The sequence below is a fragment of the Bubalus kerabau genome, chromosome 2 (assembly GCF_029407905.1).
Source record: "Bubalus kerabau isolate K-KA32 ecotype Philippines breed swamp buffalo chromosome 2, PCC_UOA_SB_1v2, whole genome shotgun sequence".
Classification (NCBI taxonomy): domain Eukaryota; kingdom Metazoa; phylum Chordata; class Mammalia; order Artiodactyla; family Bovidae; genus Bubalus; species Bubalus kerabau.
Genome location: NC_073625.1, coordinates 187,402,593 through 187,419,448, shown reverse-complemented (window position 1 = coordinate 187,419,448; position 16,856 = coordinate 187,402,593). Strand labels below are relative to the sequence as shown.

The following is a 16,856-nucleotide window of genomic DNA, read 5'->3' as shown; positions in this document are numbered from 1 at the left end:
TAAGACAGATACAGTGTCTCTCTCACAGAGTTTATAATTCAATGGAGAAAAAAGAACCTGAAGGATGATGGCAGCCACAGTGAGTCATGTGCATGTAAGGGAAGGGCTCAGCTGGCTTCAGGGTTCATGGACAGTCTTCCCAAGCAAGCACTGTCAGGACGGAAATAGCAGGGTGGAGCAAGCTGGTCAAGTAGACAGCCTGCAGGGCAGCTGCTGCTCAGGGACCCATTCTGCACAGTGAGGGACACAGAGCCATGAGGGGCTTTTCAAGTAAAATAGCTGAGGATTTATTCTTTTGTTCCCTACTGTCAGGGAAACAATGACACCCCTCCCATTGCAACCATGGAGACCGGTTTATGGGAGGCAGTGTTTGTTGTTTTTTAATTTCCCCTCCTTCTCTCCCTCCCTCCCTCCCTTCCTCCTCTCTTTCCCGCCTTCTTTCTTCTCTCCCTCCTTCTCTTACTTCCTTCCTCCCTCTCCCCCTCCAACTTTCTCTTCCTCCCTCCCTCCTTCTTTCTTCCTCCCTCCTTTTCTTCCTTCCTTCCCTCCCTTCCTTCTTTCATCTTTTTTTTGAGAAAACATCAGCCTAACCTATTCCCACCTGTCAGGAATCATCCCTCTGGCCTTCCAGCTCCTGCCCAGAACTGTTTGGCAACTGGACATCCTGCAGGAGAATCAGAGGTGGGAAAGCAAAGAGACTGAACATCTGTTACCTAAGGAAGAAGCCAGCAGTCAGGTACAAGAGATTGATAGTTCCCACCATAAACACACTCCAGTTGTACATGTATTTTTTATCTGCTTTCAGAAAACTATTTTTATTATTGATCCTTGATGTCTATTTGACCCTTGTCTACTAATTCTTGTGCACTTTGTAAAGCTTGATGACTCAGCCCTTTCTGGTTCATAAAGGATGAAATCTGGAACTGCTGAGCTGGTGTGGGAGCCACTGAGCTGGTGTCTAGGGAGGCAAAGCTGCCCTTGTTACAAAATGGTACCTGGATGGGAGAGTACAGTCTGGCTCTCTTTGCATAACATGCCCCCAACACAGGTTTACTGGGAAGAGAACATGAGGTAAAATGGCTTCGCTCCTCCTCTTTCTCTGAGACGCTTTGGTTTGTGGACATGGAGCCTGGCCAGTCTCGGTGCCCACCTGCAGATAAGGGGGGAAGACTTGCAGCCCTGGTAAAGACAGCAGGACATCTCTGGAGGCACTCAGTGCAGAGGGTCAGGTGAAACCAGCTATGGCCCCACTTCACAATGACTCATTAATTAGGGGGTGAAAAATAGGTCAGATTTCCATTTCAAAGTAGAGTGGCATGCAGAAATTCAATATTATGCAAATCAGAATTTTGTACGGCAAAACAGTATCTTTCCATGTAAGTTTGGTTGGACAGTTGTGGTAATATAAACGCTATTAGTGAGTACACTCTCTTAACCCTGGGGTATGACTTAATGGTCCCAGGTACACAAAATTTCAATCAGTCATTTAGTGAGATTTTTTTTTTTTAAGAAAAGCAAATGTGGACCATTACTGCTATGGCCCTACATTCATGCTGACATGCTTTGCAAGAAATCTCATTGCATTATTTATTTCAGAGTCAAAGTGCTTACTTTATGGAGAAGGTAAAATTTCACCTGTAGGAAAATTGGCACAATTTCTTATTTTAACATCCTCAGTGCCAAGCATTAAAAAAGGCCCTTTCTGTTTGGGTAATTTTCCGCAGCAGGAACTTTAAATTATTTACAGCTTCTCTTATCTGAAACCAGAGGAAACACACCGTTTTCCATGCCACGATTTATACTGTGAACTGTTTGTAGGAAAAAAAAAGTGGGGGCGGGGAGTAAATTACAGATGTGAGCAAGAATCAGAGACAGAACAAAGGATTGTCACAAAACCATGGTGTCTTTCTCTTGTGGAAGCTGAGGTGGGTCTAAAGGACCCTGGGAGGTCAGGGAACATCAAGATGGTCAGAAATTGCCTTGTTTTGGGGAGCTTCTGCAGTGGTTCCCAAATAAGCAACAGTGAATGACCAAAAGCTGGAATGAAATGAGCAAAACCTGGGTGGGTAATCGGAGGCAGTGGTAGACAGAGAACTTGATCCCTGGGTCAAGAAGATCCCCTGGAGTAGGAAATGTCAACAGTTCCATGAACAGAGGAGCCTAGTGGGCTATAGTCAGTCACAAAGAGTCTGACATGACCAAGCAGGAGTTCTAGCTAGCTAGACAGAGACCACGGCTGGTGGCTCAGGTTGTAGCAATAAGGCTTGGCTGTGTCTTATGGGAAATGCCAGCGAAGTATACTGGTGGACAGAGCATCTGTGTTCCTGGAGAGGCCAGAGGCATTTTCCCTTCCTCTCTTCTCAGCCTTCAGCCTTCCTCAGCCTTCTTATCACACTCCCTTCCTACTGAATTGCGCTGTCCTGAGGCATCCTCTGAATAGTGTTGCCAGATGTTCCTGGTCTTGGTCCCCTCCTCTGATTAAGAATTTCACATCTTGGTTTTGAACTCATCTCCTATCAGTTTAATTAGTGAGGGTGAGTCCGTTGAGCCTGATTTTCTGGACCTGTATGGTCAGAATCACACCAACTTCCCCACCTCAGAAACCACCTGGTGATGCTGAGGAGCAAGTGAGCCCTTCTCACTGGACCTCATCATGTGTTTGATGTCATTCAGGAGACTCTGCCTCACCATCCATTTAACCTATTATTACCAACTGTGATACTATTGTTAATAACAGAACATGTATTGCTATGCTGTGCTCAGTCCTGTCTGACTCTGTGATCCCATGGACTGTAGCCTGCCAGGCTCCTCTGTCCATGGAATTTCCCAGGAAAGAATACTGGAGTAGGTGTCCATTTCCTCCTCCAGGGGATTTCTCGACTCAGGGATCAAATTCACGTCTCCTGCATCTCCTGCTTTGGCAGGTGGATTCTTTACCACTGAGCCACTTGGGAAACCTGAACATTTATTGAGTATGTTATAATTTTCAAAACATACTCATCATGTTTCCTCATCATGCTCTCTTTTGAACCTCACAATAGGTACAGGACAAATGTTTTCACCTTCTTTTACGGGAGAATAGCATAACTCAGGAGTATATGCCTAAGGTTACCGGCCAAATGAGCAAAGAATGAAACAGAGCCCTCTGATCATGAGGCCTGAGCATGTTGCCCTCCCTCATGAGCCCACTATACTGCTCCTGTTCCAAGACTTCTGTTTCCAATCACGACAGTCATTCATTAAATCTTGGCAACAATGAATGTCAGGGTGTCAGGGCTTCAGGTGAGGGACCACAATGATGGGCAGCCAGGGAGCAGAAGGTCTCATATTATCTTTTCATTTCTATAACAGTCTACACCCCAACCAGGAGACATGCTAGGGCTCAGGGCAAGGAAGGTTTGAGTCTTGAAAAAAGTTGCCCCTGAGAAGGCTGGGCACAATCTCCTAGCAATTGTGCTGGGGGAAAGCAGAGAGATTCTTTACTCAGAGAAGGACTGATACAGAGGACCCATCCCATTAAGTCAAAAGCAGTGTAGAGACTGGCAAATGGTGAGGAGAAGCACAAAGCAAAGGGGAGATAAGTGACACGTGCTTGAGCAACAGAAGCTTCATTGTGATTGCTGTTGTGATAAGAGAGTCTTTGTCTAAATAACAGCTGTTTAGACATAGGGTGGAATGAAGAAACAGCCTTGGAGGTCCTGCCAACAGTGAACTTTGGAGTCATCAGAATTCTACTGCATTACATACTGGATCTGTAATCTGGACCAAGGAGCTTATCCTTCTTTGCTCCAAGTTGTCCAACTGAAAAACAGGAATAATACTTCATTCATGACAATGCTCTGAGAATTAAATGTGATGACATACACAGACAGCCTCACAGAGGATCTGGCACACTCTGGAGCATCAGTCCATGCTATTTCCTGTCTTTCTTGTCTCTTCTTCCACACCGTGAATGAGGACCATGGCTCCATCTCATGGGATAAATGACTTAGTCCAAACCCAACAGTTGGCACGTTCAGAAATCTGCCTAGTAGTGATCCAGTCCAGGCAAGGAGAAATATATCTTTCCTTTGAGAAGCTTCTGGTCTTCATTGGTTGGGGAGAAGCATATGGTAAAATAACTAAGCCACATTCAGTCCACAGGGTGACAAAGAGTCAGACATGACTGAGCGATTCACACGTTCAAATATAAACTGAATCACTTTGTTGTACACCTGAAACTAACACAATTTGATAAATTAACTATACTTCAATAAACAAATGGTTTTTCAAAAGAATTCACCTTATTCTAGATAACTAATCAATAATAAACTACCATAAAAGCACTTTAAGAAAAAAGCAAGAAAAAATGTCAGGTCAAGAGCACTCAGCAGAAGAAAGTTGTCATAGAACAGATCAAAATTGAGGCTGAGCCCATTTTTAGCAAGATGGAGATACTGATAATATTAATTTAATTATGAAATGTTGATATTAATTTAGTCATCAGTATCTAGCAATGTAGGGCTTCCTAGGTGGTGCTGTGGTAAAGAACCCAGCTGGGAATGCAGGTAGTTTTAAGAGACATGAGTTCGATCCCTGAGTTGGGAAGATACTCTAGAGGAGGGCACAGCAACCCACTCTAGTATTCTTGCCTGGAGAATCCCACAGACAGAAGAGCCTGGCTGGGCTACACAGTCCATGGGGTCACAAAGAGTCAGACACGACTGAAGCAACTTAGCAGGCACACGTGCACATCAAGCAATGTAAAGTAAAATAAACAAACAAAAAAATGAGACATATAAGAGCTCAGGAAAAGATAGCAAGAGAGAGAAGGTGAAACATGAAAGTGGCGCAGTGTGGAGTGTAAACCGAACTTACGCTGTTTCCAGGGTTTACAGGTGTTACCAGCAGGAGACCTGGCTTGCTGGGGGAATACATCACCACAGTGGAAGCAGAACTGCCTCCAACCGCTCTTTAAATTACATCGGAGCATAGATAAACAAGAAAATCTTACTTTTTAAAAAACCGAAACAAACATAACTTTGTCATCAAAGGTAAAAATAAAAAGAAATAGTATGCAAAACAAAAACCATAGGCAAATCTTACTCAGTGACATTAAACAACACATTGGAAAAAATAATACCATGAGAGTTCTATTTGCATAATATAAAATTTCTTCAATAGTAGGAAATCTTTCAGTAATAATTCACTACATTAATAGACCAAAAGAGAACAGGTTTATAACCCTCTTCTTGGATGCTGAAAAAACAGTAGATAAATTCAACATCTAAATTATTAACAAGAAAAAATACACCTCCTCATCAGTCTGAAATATATCAAGCTTAAGATATAGCAGCCAAAAGCAATTTGTGATCTCTGATTATTTCTTGCCACAAAAGCAATTTGGGGATCAATTGGACATATTTGAAAATGAACTAGCTATTATAATGATTAATTTTATTTTGGATAGTGATTTGTGTCTATGTAGAGAAATCTTAATTTTTTGACAATCCATGATTTCTGTAATTTATTTTTTAATTAAAAAATTGAAAATATATCTTTATTTTTCTGGTCACACCACACGGCATGCAGGATCTTAGTTCCCAAACCAGGGATCAAACCCATACCCCCAACAGTGGAAGCATGGAGTCTTAAGCATTGGACTGTCAGGAAAGTTCCTGTAATTTACTTTAAATCATTCAGATACAGATAGATATAGATAATGTGTGTGTATGTGTGTGAGGCAATTCAGATAGAATGCTAACAACTGTTGAATCTAGGTTCTTGCATTCATGATGTTTATTGTACCATACTTTCTAAATTTCTGTATGTTTTAAAATTTTTTATGATAAAATATTTTTAAAATATTCATCTCAATCCAAAATATATTCAGTGCTTCACAGGGAAATGTTGGGAGCATTCCCATATAATCAGTAATAAGACAAAAGAATGTTAAATATTACCACTCATTTATTTTAATCTGGAGCTAATGGTCAATGAAATTAGAAGGGAGAAAGAAATAAGGATGGATCAAGTAACACTTTTACTATGGGAAAAATTGGAAAGCCAAGAGGAAACAGTTGAAAAGCAATAAATAAAATAAGAGAATACAGAAAATATCAGAATAGAGCTGTTAATATTCAAGTATCAATTGCTATCTTATAAACGGCATAAAGAGGGTACAGTGGAAGAAAAAGACCATTTATGACGTTAACATGACATAATTGGGGATAAGCTTACCAAGAAATGGTGACCATCATGATGAAGAAAATGCTAAAACATTGTGAAAGAACAAGACAGACAACAGAAAAACATACTCCATGCTGAGAGAGAACTCGGCTTTATAGAGTTGTCTATTCTCCCTTAGTTAATCTATACATTTATTTTTTTTTAATTTTATTTTATTTTTAAACTTTACATAACTGTATTAGTTTTGCCAAATATCAAAATGAATCCGCCACAGGTATACATGTGTTCCCCATCCTGATATCATCAAAAAAAAAAAAAAAAAACTTAGTAGCAATTTTTAGAAGGGAGGAATAAACCATCTTTCTGAAAAAGAACTTTCAAATAAAATTGCAATATTAAATTAATGTGATGCTCATATTAAAAAAGATAGATAACTGGAAAAGAACCTCATGCATGCTCGCATGCTCAGTCGTGTCCAACTATCTGCAACCCCCTGAACTGTAGCCCACCAGGCTCCTCTATCCATGGGATTTCCCAGGCAAGAATACTGGACTGGGTTGCCATTTCCTCTTCCAGGGGATCTTTCTGACCCAGGGATTGAACCTGTCTTCTGCCATCTCCTGCACTGGCAGGCAGATTCTTTACCACTGAGCCACCTGGGAAGCACAAAGAACCTCAAGTTCAGTGGCTCAGTCAATCCGACTCTTTGCAACCCCATGCGCTGCAGTATGCCAGGCCTTCCTGTCTTTCACCATCTCCCAGAGTTTGCTCAAACTCATGCCCATGGAGTTGGTGATATCATCGAACCATCTCATCCTCTGCCATCCCCTCCTCCTCCTGCCTGCAATCATTCCCATCATCAGAGTCTTTTCCAATGAGTTTACTCTACATATCAGGTGGCCGAAGTATTAGACCTTAAGCTTCAGCATCAGCCCTTCAAATGAATATTCAGGATTGATTTCCTTTAGGATTGACCTGTTTGCTTTCTTTTCAGTTCAAGGGACTTTCAAGGATCTTCTCCAATGCCACAGCTCAAAGGCATCAGTTCTTCAGTGCTCAGCCTTCCTTATGGTCCAACTCTCATATCCATACATGGCTACTGGAAAAACCATAGCTTTGACTATATGTACCTTTGTCAGTAAAGTAATGTCTGTGTTTTTTAACATGCTGTATAGGTTTGTCATCGGTTTTCTTCCAAAGAGCAAGGGTCTTTTTATTTCATAGCTGCAGTCACCATCTGCAGTGATTTTGGAACCCAAGAAAATAAAATCTGCTACTGTTTCCATTGTTTTCCCATCTACTTGCTATGAAGTGATGGGACTGGATGCCATGACCTTAGTTTTCTGAATGTTGAGTTTTATGCCAGCTATTTCACTCTCCTCTTTCACTTTCATAAAGAGGCTCTTCAGTTCCTCTTGGCTTTCTGCCATAAGGGTGGTGTCATCTGAGTATCTGAGGTTATTGATATTTCTTCTGGCAATCTTGATTCCAGCTTGTGCTTCATCCAACCTGGTTTCGCATGACGTACTCTGCATATAAGTTAAATAAGCAGGGTGGCAATATACAGCCTTGATGCACTCCTTTCCCAATTTGGAACCAGTCTTTTGTTCCATGTCCAGTTCTCACTGTTGCTTCTTGACCTGGATACAGGTTTCTCAGGAGGCAGGTCAGGTGGTCTGGTATTCCCATCTCTTGAAGAATTTTCCACAGTTTGTTGTGATCCACACAGTCAAAGCATAGTCAATAAAGTAGAAGTAGATATTTTTCTGGAACTCTCTTGCTTTTTTCTATGATCCTACAGATGTTAGCAGTTTGATCTCTGGTTCCTCTGCCTTTTCTAAATCCAGCTTGAACTTCTGGAAGTTCTTGGTTCATACTTACACCAAATTAGATATAAGAATTTAAAGATGATGTTTTAAGTTAGAGAGGAAAATGTTAATTAATAAGTAAGGACTATGGAAATAACTGTATAGTTTTCAGAAAAATAATTTATAGAAAGAAAATTTTAAATAGCTCAACTATGAACATACAAAAAGGAAACAATGAAAACACTAAAAGAAAATGAAAATAAGGAACTTCTCTATAAGTATTACACATGATCTAGTTTGGTAAATTTGACTACATAAAGCCCTGAATTGGGAAACACTTAACAAACAAATTCAAAAACCAAATGGAAATCTTGAAAAAAATTTTGCAATTTTTATCATGATCAAAGGGTTAAGTATTCTAACAAACCAATGAAACCAATGAAAAAATGCCTACCATAAAATAAACACTGCATAAGGGACATATACAGAGAGTTTCCACCCTTCCTCCCAACACAAATATAAACCTCTGAACATGTGGAAATGTATTCCTTCTCACTTAATTTAAGAATGCTGCAAATTGTAACTATATCCCAATTCTGTTGTTCATCAACCAAACTGACACGGATCTTCCAACTGTAGCTCTAGAGAAGGCTCTTGAGAGTCCCTTAGACAGCAAGGAGATCAAACCAGTCAACGGTAAGGGAAGTCAACCCTGAATACTCAGTTCTTCCAATGAACTGAGGCTGAAGCTGAAGTTTCAATTCTTTGTCACCTGATGTGAAGAGCTGACTCACCGGGAAAGACCCTGATGCAGGGTAAGGTTGAGGACAAGAGGAGAAGAGGGGCAACAGAGGATGAGATAGTTGGAGGTCATCACAGACTCACCGGACATGAGCTTGAGCAAACTCCAGGAGATGGTGACGGACGTGGAAGCTTGGTGTGCTGCAATCCATGGGGTTGCAAAGAGTTGGACATGACTTAGCCACTGAAAAAGAACAACAAAAGCAATACCACTTATTGGGGAAAAATAGAAGGAAAGACACAGGCTCTCTTTTCTCTGGGAATTATCGCTTGGCACATCTTCTGAAGCAAATTTGGTAATATTGATAACAAATTTTAATTGTGTTTAATTATGTTTACTATATATCAATAATATTACTAATAATACGTTACTGTTATGTATTTATAATATTTACTTATAAAATAGAAATACAGTTTTCCTCTGACTCGGAAATTTCCTCTTCTAGTCTTCATCACAGGTATTTTCACACATACATAAATTCCTTGTAAGGCCTTGTAAGATTTTTCTATAGAAAGCTGGTGAGAAAAATAAGAAACAAACAAACCCTAGATATTTTATTCAGGAAACAGGTAAATTAGGTGACACATTCATTTAGTGCCAGCAGTTAAAAAGGATTGAGGTAAGTCTTTGATACTGACATTGAAACATCTCCAAAATAAATATAATGTGGGAAAAAAATCAAGAATACGGTGTTCAGGAGGCTTTTCTGTGTACAATTTTCTTTCCCACAATTTTTTTTTTTTGCATAAAACACAGATAAATTCCATTCTGTGAGGATGAGCCTACAGCTGGTAATGATGCTGTGAAAAGGTGGTTGAGGAGAAACTTACATCCTCCTGTATAACGTTTTTATCTGAAGTTGTTGTAATCATTTGCACATATTTTTTTTTATCCCTGGTGGCTCACCAGGTAAAGAATCTGCCTGCAATGCAGGAGGCCCGCGTTTGATCCATAGGTCAGGAAGATGCCCTGGAGAAGGGAATGACAACCCATTCCAGTATTCTTGCCTGGAGAATCGTATGGATAGAGGAGCCTGGTGGGCTACAGTTCATGGGGTCGCAAAGAGTCAGCCATGACTGAATGACTAACACTGTCACTTTCATTTTTTTATCCAAATTGTGAACCTAATGTTGACAATTGTAACTATGAGAGCAGACACAAGCGTTTACTATGTGCTGGGCATGGCTCTAATTGCTTCAGAGACATCAGCTCATGCCATCCTCACCACAGCCTCAGGAGATAGAAACGTTATAGATGCTGAAACACACCGCAAGGAGCACAGCTTGGTAAGTGAGCAGCAGCACTGGATACCTTCCAGCCATTTGCCTCCGAGTTTCCATCTTATCCATGTTTCTGGAGGAAACCCCTGCAGAATGGGAGTTCTTCTATGGTTGATGATACAGATAAGAAAGAGGGTACAGATTACGGAATGGAAGTGTTCAAGAGGTGTGAGGAGTTGGGGTCCAGGACCAAGGCAAAGATCGATCTGGTTCAGGAGGAAGGACCCCTCTCCTTGGAGAAGGATCTGGTAGAGACTGGGGCTGTCAGCACATGATTTAATGCTGACGTCAGATGTTTCAATGTCAGTACCAGAGACTTACCTTATCCTTTAAACTGCTCCCACTAGATGAATGTGTCCTAATGGATTTACAAGTTTCTTAATGTAAGTATTTAGGGTTTGCTTATTTTTCTATTTCGTTATATTTTTACTACAGTTTATGTATTATACATCTCAATCCTAAAGAAAATCTGTCCTGAATATTCATTGGAAGGACTGATGCTGAAACTGAAGCTCCAATACTTTGGCCACCTGATGTGAGGAGTCAATTCATTGGAAAAGACCCTCATGCTGGGAAAGATTGAGGGCAGGGGGAGAAGGGGGTGACAGAGGATGAGATGGTTGGATGGCCTCACCAACTCAGTGGATATGAATTTGAGCAAACTCCAGGAGATAGTGAAAGACAGGGGAGCATGGCATGCTGTAATCCACGGGGTCACAAAGAGTCGGACACGACTTAGCAACTGAACAACAACAACAAATATTTTTATTTATATTTTGTATAATATGTAATCATATAATTCATATTGATGTGATTGCATGGAATCAGTAGTAAAAGAGGTGGTTCAAAAACTTGAAGACTTGCCCTGCAAATCAAAATCACATGAGATAATCAGGATGGCTAGAATCCAAAAGACAGACAGCAACAGGTATTGGTCAGGATGTAGAAAAACTGTAGTCCTCATTCACTGCAGGTGGGAATGTAAACTGCAGTCACTTTGAAAACAATCTGTCAACTCTTTAAGTGCCTAAATGAAGTTACCATGTGCATGCTTAGTGACTAAGTGCCAAGTGACTTCAGTGGTGTCCTACTCTTTGCAATCCTATGGACTATAGCCTTCCAGGCTTCTCTGTCCATGAGACTCTCCAGGCAAGAATACTGGAGTTGGTTGCCATGTCTTCCTCCAGGAGATCTTCCCAACCCAGGGATCAAACTGAGTCTCTTACATCTCCTGCATTGACAGGTGGGTTCTTTAACACTAGCACCACCTGGGAAGCCCCACAGTTATCACATGACCCAGCAATTCCATTCCTCGGTGTATACCCAAGACAAAAATATATGTCCACGTGAAAATCTGTGCAAGAATGTTTATAACAGCTCCCCCTCCCCCCATAATAGCCAAAAAAGTAAAAACAAGGCAAATATCCATCACTATTTCTTTGGAAGGAATGGTGCTAAGGCTGAAACTCCAGTACTTTGGCCACCTCATGTGAAGAGTTGACTCCTTGGAAAAGACTCTGATGCTGGGAGGGATTGGGGGCAGGAGGAAAAGGGGACAACAGAGGATGAGATGGCTGGATGGCATCACTGACTCGATGGACGTGAGTCTGAGTGAACTCTGGGAGTTGGTGATGGACAGGGAGGCCTGGCGTGCTGTGATTCATGGGGTCGCAAAGAGTTGGACACGACTGAGCGACTGAACTGAACTGAATACATGGATAAATAAAATGTGGTTTATTCATACCGTGGAATATTATTCTGCCATTAAAAGGAAAGACATACTGACACATGGTACAAAATGGATGAATTTTGAAAGCATTCTGCCAAGTGAAAAGAGTCGTAAATGCTGCATATATATGATCTCACTATTATGAAGTGTCCAGAATAGGCAAATATTTAAATATTTAACATAGATTCTTGGTGGCCTAGGCTGTGGATGGGATAAGGGGTAAATGGGAAGTGGGTGCTTAATGGGTCCAAGGTTTCTTTTCAGGGAGATGAAAATGTTCTATGACTGAGGTGATGGTTGCCCATGCTCAATTCTGTGAATATACTAAAACCACTCAACTGCATACTTCCAAGGACAAATTGGAACTGCATGTGAACTGCATCTCCATAAGCAACTCTGGTTTCTTTGTGAAACAGATGGTGAGGTTGTCTCCTAGAACCCAAGGTAGGCAATAGGGAGCTGCTTCAAGTGAAAAGTGAAAGTGAAGTCGCTTCAGTCATGTTTGACTCTTTGCGACACCAAGAACTGTAGCCCACCAGGCTCCTCTGTTTATGACATTTTCCAGGCAAGAATACTACAGTGGGTTGTCATTTCCTTCTCCAGGGGAGCTTCCCGACCCAGGGATAGAACCTGGTTCTCCCACATTGCAGCCAGAATCTAAAGATTCTGGCCGCCAGGAGCAGCCTTAAGGAGACAGGCAAAGGTGTGAAACAGCTGCTATGGGGCTAAGCGATGCCTGAGAAGGACCCCAGGGCCGCTGGCTGTGGGCTCAGATGACATTAGCATCCCAGAGCTCGTGGCCACAGCAATCATTGCAGGTATGCTGTTTCTCCAGCATTCAACGCACAGGTGCGCCCTCCTAGACAAAACTCCAACAACGCAGGTTTCCTCTTCACTTGCTGAACAGTAGGCAGGGACAATTAGGTGGAGCCCGGCCTGGGGTACCACACCCTGAGGACACAGTCATCGCCATTCCCAGTGTCCCCTAGGGTGGCACACCCCTGACTCTGCCCATCAGCTCAGTCTTTCCCAGTGGAAATCACCATAGTTAAAAAAATACACCGTGCCCTGATTTTGCTCCTGTAACTGTGCAGCCAGTGTGCATAGATCCCTTTAAATTTCCACAGCAAGAGGAGAGTTGTTACAGTCACTGTATGGATGATGGACCGAGACTCAGGCATGGGTGACCTGCTCAGACCCCTGCACCTGCAGTCTGGGGTGGAGGGTGAGTTTGGTCTTGCTCCTGGTTGGTAGGGTTTCCATGGTTCTGTGCCCCCTCTTCATGATTTCAGTGGGTACTTACTGACCACCCTCCACCATGTGCCACGCTCCTGCCTGGGAGGTGAGAACGTAGAGGTGGCCTCAAGGAACTTGCAAGCCAGACAGGAGACCTGGTCCTCCCACGTGGCACCCATCATGACAGGCCGTCTGCATAGGAAGCAAGACAGTTTCATGTGGTTGTTTGACTTGGAGAATGTTTTGACACACGCGTTTTGATGTCACGGTTTGACATGAGTTGGGTCACAATGCCCCTGTAAACGTGTAAAAACTACTTATAACAGGTGTTCCTGGACCTGACCATATCCCTGACTCCTGCCCTTGCTAAAAGGTTTTTCCACTTTCTATGGCAGAATTTCTATAGCCTGCCATTCTTTTTTCCCTGGAAGGTATTGCTTTTATGATCAGAAGAGTAATAAAGATTTTTTAAAACTTTATTAGAACTAGACTCACTTCTGAGGAATGTCAGCCTAGTCACCTCAAATCATCCTTTTTAAAGGAATTTATGATATTAAATTCATTACCAAGAGTATAGAAAGGACATTTGATTGTTTTTGAGGATTTCCTGCCACATCTAGACTCAGAGTAAAGAATAATTTTGTGGCACAAATTTTGTTTCCTTCTTATTCTCCAGGCTCAGTGGCTAATGAGTCAGTGTTTAGTCAGTTAAAAAAAAAAAGTGAGCACAGTTGTGAAGCCAAGGCAAAGCAAGGTTTACAGTGTGGATAATTGATTTTTTCTGCTTTTAATAACATTTGTTTTTAGATGCTACATTTTTACAATTTTTAGATGATTCATTTTACAATGCCTGTAAAAGGCAGAAGAGAATGCGAGATTTCCTCCAGATCTGTCCTCCAGCTCACTTCCGTTGAGGCAGCTGTGCTGTGCTCAGTCGTTCAGTCGTGTCTGACTCCTTATGACCCCGTGGACTGTAGCCCGCCAGGTTCTTCTGTCCATGGGATTCTCTAGGCAAGAATGCTGGAGTGGGTTGCCATTGGTTAGGCAGCTGAGGTTACCAGAATCCTGCCAGAGCTGTTATACACATATACAAACAAGAGATTAGATGTGAGCATAGATACATATATATATATATATATATATATATATACATACATACATATATGTATGTGCATACATATATATTGCAAAGTTGCATGCTTTGCTTTCATTTTTTATCCTGACTCCTGTTATAATGAATGATCTTCCTACAAACTGACATAAACTAAGATGCTTTGATAATAAGACACTCTATTAGTTTATGTGCCATTTTATGTGTTTTTAACAAAGAAAAGATACAGCAGCATTGATTATAAAACTCATTTCAATTTCCAAGATGCATCTTCAAAAATTGATAAAATACATCATATTGTCACTCAAGGCTGTAGGATAAACTCCCAGGAGTGGAACTGCAAGTTTAAAGTGTAGGTTTATTTGTAACTTTTAAAAACCTAATTGGACTACCCAGAGGGATGGTACGGGGAGGGAGGAGGGAGCAGGGTTCAGGATGGGGAACACGTGTATACCTGTGGCGGATTCATGTTGATATACAGCAAAACCAGTACAATATTGTAAAGTTAAAAAAATAAAATTAAAAAAAAAATCTAAAAAAAAAATCTAAAAAAAAATAATAAAATAAATAAGAGTTTTAAAAAATAAAAAACAAACAAACAAACAAAAAAACCTAATTGTGTCCACCAAGGCACTCCCTGTCCATTTACAACTGAATAACCCAGTAAATGAAAATGCACCATTTCCTCAAATTCAGTGTTGTAAACAAAGGCAAAAAATTTCCTCAAATTCAGTGTGTTGTAAATAAAGGCAAAAAAATCATTTTTCAACCTAATAGAGCAAAAAATGGTATATAAGTATAGTTTCATTTTGTCCTTTTTTTTTTTTTTAATAAGCGGTCACGTATTTCACTGAGGAGCTGATGCTGGAGATTTTGTTTTATTTTGTTTTCTGAGAACTTTTATAATCTTGGCTCATTTTCCCATTGATTTGTGGCTTTTCATTTGGCTTTATAGTGTTTTTTCTATTTTCAGGAATTTGGTCCTTTGTGATACGAGCTGCAAATTTTAAGAATTTTCCATTTTGATTATGGTGCTTTGTTGGCAGATAAAAAAATCTTCATCTTCTCTCTTATAAATTCTAGATTTATTATCTTACTTACAGAAGCCTTTGAACTTTAAGATAATTCAATTCATCCATACTTATGATACTTTTATCATTTCTATTTTTTTAAATATAGAATTTGTTTTGATTTATGGTTTTAACTATAGATTCATATTTTTTTTTCCTGAATAGCTATAAGTTTTCCCCTGTGATATGAAATGTCCTCTCTAAACATATAATAAAGTCCCACATGTGTTTGGATCTATTCTTGGAATCCTTTCAGGTTCTTATTTGCATTCTCCCTGAAATCTTATATCTTTCTACTGGATTCTATCCACTGGATTTTGGAATCAAACAGTGGTTTGTTTTTGTTTTTGTTTTTGTTTTCCCGTAAAATAATACCCTTCCTCAACCTTACACTGCCCCACATCTGAGACTACCCATTTTCACCTTTGTATTACCAAACTTCTAGAAAGAAGAAAATTGCACTTTCTTTTTCCTGACTTTTGGTTGGCTCTTCAGTTCTCTGCAACCTGGATCCTACCCAGCATTGCAGTGAAATAGTTATTAAAGCCATCAATGGGGTTTCCATCCATGGGATTTTCCAGGCGAGAGTACTGGATTGGGGTGCCATTGCCTTCCCTGAGGTCACTTTATTAGTAGCCTTAATTCCATCTGAAAAGTATGTAACATATTCAGTCATAACACCAAGGGTCAAAGTCATGGGGACCAAAATTCTGCCTATCACCATCTGCCCTCTGGTTTCCAAGATCCATGCCCATCCCTCATGTTTCCAAAAGCCCCCAAGGGCTCATCTGGTCACAGCATCAACTCAAAGTCCCCAAATCTCATCTAAATCTCATCCTTTCTAAAGTACCAGAGCTCATCGTCTGAAGCAAGTGCAGATGAGTAACCCATTAAGGGCACAATTCCTCCCAACTTACAGATCTGTGCGTCTTGTCCCCAAGATAGAGCCAAGGGACAGGTGTATGTTACCAGTTGTTCTAAGACATCTAAGACATCAGTTGTTCTAAGTGGTGGGAAATGGAGGGTTAGAATAAGCCATCAATCCAAAGCAGTTTTAAAATTCAGCCAGGCAAACTCAATTAGATTTTAAGAACTCGGAATAATTTTCCATGACTTTAAGTTCTGCCTCTGGACTCAGTTTTATTCTGAGCCATCTCTCCTTTCTCAAGAAAGGTGGCATCACTTTCAGATGAACTGTTTTATTAACCTGCTTCCTGCCAGTAAGATTTGGGGTGGAGGGTGGGGATGGAGATGGGAGTGGGCAGGACAGGAAGGCTGCCCAATAGCCTCCTTTTATTTCATCCCCTGTCCCTTTTGTTCCAAACTGGTAGTGCTTCCACTCATGAAATTAGTCAGAACATTGTGGACCTCCTGGGAATGTCACGGGTGTTCACTCCAGTGGACAAAAGACCAGTTCACAAATCCCTCATCCTAAAAATTCTATTATTGTCATAAAATTATTATCATTGAATTTGCTATTTAGGATGTTTTCCTTTCTTTAGAAAAATTTTAGTTCTTAAGTCACGAAGTGAGATGAGAGCACAGGTGTTCATTTGTCATAAGCAAACTTGATCTCTGGAAATCTGATTTAAGGAGAATAATAGAAGGGAAGTAATGTGATGCCTTTTACTCTTGTGGCTTACAGAATCTGG

At 40.8% G+C, this 16,856-nt stretch overlaps 1 long non-coding RNA gene across 1 annotated transcript in view; it reads left to right on the top strand.

Annotated features, from left to right (window-relative positions):
• The first annotated feature begins 594 nt into the window (after positions 1–594).
• The window catches only part of LOC129644209 (uncharacterized), a 123,904-nt gene continuing 107,642 nt past the window's right edge, over positions 595–16,856 (top strand). The window contains exon 1 of the long non-coding RNA XR_008710776.1: positions 595–736. This is a non-coding gene — a long non-coding RNA (uncharacterized LOC129644209). The remainder of the gene's footprint in view (positions 737–16,856) is intronic.